The sequence below is a fragment of the Balaenoptera borealis genome (assembly GCF_965194805.1).
Source record: "Balaenoptera borealis genome assembly, chromosome: 1".
Taxonomy (NCBI): Eukaryota; Metazoa; Chordata; class Mammalia; order Artiodactyla; family Balaenopteridae; genus Balaenoptera; species Balaenoptera borealis.
In genome coordinates, this window is record NC_138860.1 from 175,446,636 (window position 1) to 175,449,361 (window position 2,726).

Genomic DNA, 2,726 nt, shown 5'->3' on the forward strand with positions numbered 1-2,726 from the left:
GAAAAATCCATTTGTTAACCCTGAACAGTTAATTTCAGGCAAGACTGTGTAGCTAATAGTAACTTTATTGAAAAATAAAAACAAAACTAAATTACCACAAAAAAAAAAAAAAAATGAGGTTTCTGTTCATTTTCACCCTGCCCAGAGCTGTGCTTGCAGATTGTCTTCATTTACTAATGCCAGGGCAGGCTCTAGACCCAAGATGAGCTGATGCAACAAGTCCCTTTCCCTGGCATTCAGATGTCTTCCTGGCTGGCTTGGCCTGGAACAAGTAAGTTCCAACCTGCCCTGACACTATTTCCCACTCCAAAGAACAGGAAAGCTCAGGGTACAAAGAGGAGAATGGGACCTCCACATGAGCTTCCAGGATGAGAAATGGACTGGATCCAGTCCATTCCTGAGGCCCAGCTGCAGCCCTGTCCTCGGCTTCCCTGCATCCTAGTTTTAAGCCAACTTCCAGAGCCTTCTATTACTCATGACCAAATATCCTTGCCAATTCACATTTCATGCATATTGCAGCTTGTAGTCAGGTTGGGGCATCTGCCCCCTTGAATGGGTGTGCAGTAGGTCCTTTCCAGAAACCAGGGCAGAACTTCCTCTCCAGGTGATCCCCAAGGGCCTCCATCCTGCCCACCTCACCTTTTGAGCTCCTCTTTGCCTGTGTGCTGCCAGCTTCGGGACAGTGGTGGGATGGCAGGGCTGCCAAGTGCACAGGTTCTTAAAAGAACAGTGCTCAGGGCCGCTGAGAATGGGCAGCGCTGGGGTAATGGATGTTACATCCTGAGAACTCCTTTAGGGAAGGGACTGTTTTCTTCCCGGTACCAGCATCTGGCACAGGGTGGAAACTTGATATTAAATAAGTGAACGAAGGAATGAATGAGTGAATTGGTATATGAATTGGAGTCAGTAAGGGGCTGGCTGTGGCTGACTTACATATAAAGCAGCCAGAGATCTTGCATTAGATTCTATCCCAGATCCCAAATCCTGTCACATGTGGATGACTGTCCTCCCTCAACCCAGCGTCTGCTCCAAGGGGGTATCAGTGCTGCCCAGTGAGTGAAATGGTGAGGGAGGGGGCAGAAGTGGGAGACTCATTCCTGTGTGCACAAAATTAGGCTAAAGCGATGGGAGTTTGAGGGGGTTAAAAAAAACACTAGAAGTTATACTCTATCTAAATGAGTGAGTCAGTTCCATGAATCAATTACTCAAGAGATACTGGTTGGCGCCAGGACCTGTTCCAGCCCAGGGTACCCCACCCCTTGGCTTATGATGATATAGGATGCAGGCGTGTGACTGCAATTTTTACATTATCAGCAGTCTGTTTTTCCCCTTACTGCCTCTTTAAGTGGGTTAGGAGAAGAAGGTGGGGATCCCAAGGCAAGAATGCCTCAGAGTACACTGTCCTGGTGGGAAAAACCATCAGCAAGGGGTGGGAGGCCCCTCTCCAGGAGCCGGTCCCTCCAGGGTGAGTCCCATCCATTCTTGGGTGTTGCTCGACATATCCCACCCCACTCCAAGCCTTGGCTTCTGTGGACACTAAATGGATGTCGTGGAAGCCAGATTCCAACAGGGGCTCAGAATCCCCCACTCCAAATCCCATCTTTGAGTTCCAGGCCCTTTCATGGGATATGCCTCCTCTAAGTAGCTCTAATCCAGCCTCAAAGCCTAAACTGCAGGTTGCAATGCCTTACTTCCCCCATCCTTGGAATTTGGCCTCAGAAACTACCACCAACTCAAACTTCTAAGGAGACATTTATGATAAATGAGGTTATGCGGTTATCTAGGGAACATCTACCATTGGTCACAGTTTCTCACTGAATACGCCCCGCAACCAAGAGCAGCCCATCCTAAAGGCAGCCACGCCTTCGCAGGGAGAGCTATTTCCTTAAATCTAAAGAAATTTGCGGGACTTCCCTGGCTGTCAAGTGGTTAAGACTTCACCTTCCAATGCAGGGGGTGCAGGTTTGATCCTCGGTCGGGGGGTTAGGATCCCACATGCCTCGCGGCCAAAAAACCAAATCATAAAACAGAACCAGTATTGTAACAAATTCAATAAAGACTTTAAAAATGGTCCACATCAAAAAATCTTTAAAAAAAAAGAAAAGAAAAGAAATTTGCCTCCTTAATATGTCCTCTTACTACCCACCCTGGTTTTCCTGTTTAGGGGTAGCTACACAAAAATGGGCTCGACCCTTCTCCGTGCAGCTGCCCCTCCGATACTTGCAGACGGTGCTGGCGCCACACATCGCCCCCACCCAAGTCTCTTCTTTCCAGTCATAAACGTGAGCATAACTGAAGAAAAATATTGGACAATGCCAAGTGCACAGCAGACCAGAGCTCTAGAAGGATTTTTAAAATATTTCTTTTATATTGGGATATAGTTAATTTACAATGCTGTGTTAGTTCCAGGTGTACAGCAAAGTGATTTAGCTATACATATACATATATCTATTCTTTTTCAGATTCCCCTCCCATACAGGTCACTATGGAGTATTGAATAGCATTCCCTGTGCTATACAGTAGGTCCCTTTTGATCATCTATTTTATATATAGTAGTGTGTATATGCCAATCCCAACCTCCTAATTTATCCCTACTCCCACCTTTCCCCTTTGGTAACCATAAGTTTGTTTTCTAAGTCTGTGAGTCTGTTTCTGTTTTGTAAATAACATTTTTTTAGATTCCACATATAAGTGATATCATATATTTGTCTTTGTCTGACTTACTT